Here is a 355-nt window from a genome sequence, read left to right on the forward strand (position 1 = left end):
TTTCAAAGCAAAGTGAAGAAAAAATTCAGTGCACTTGCAAATATATCCAAGTGTGCCGGCCTGCTGCCAGTCAAGAAAAAAAAAAACAACAACTGCAAACACGACATCTCTGTGCAGCAATAGTTAATATTGACTCAAGTCTACTTAAATTGTCTGCAATTATGTTCTACAGAATTAAGAACAAGAAGTTTGAAAAGTGATCTCATGTTCAGTCCAGGAACCACACCAGTAAAAGCTATATGCTTCTCTTGAAATAGGAGAAAAAACAGTGGAGCTGTAAAAAAACAGCTGGAGCTGAAAAAACAACTGGAGCTAGCTCAACAGATAGTTAAATTAGTTATAGTGCCAATGAAGC

This window comes from Cygnus olor, chromosome 14 (assembly GCF_009769625.2).
Source record: "Cygnus olor isolate bCygOlo1 chromosome 14, bCygOlo1.pri.v2, whole genome shotgun sequence".
Lineage (NCBI taxonomy): Eukaryota > Metazoa > Chordata > Aves > Anseriformes > Anatidae > Cygnus > Cygnus olor.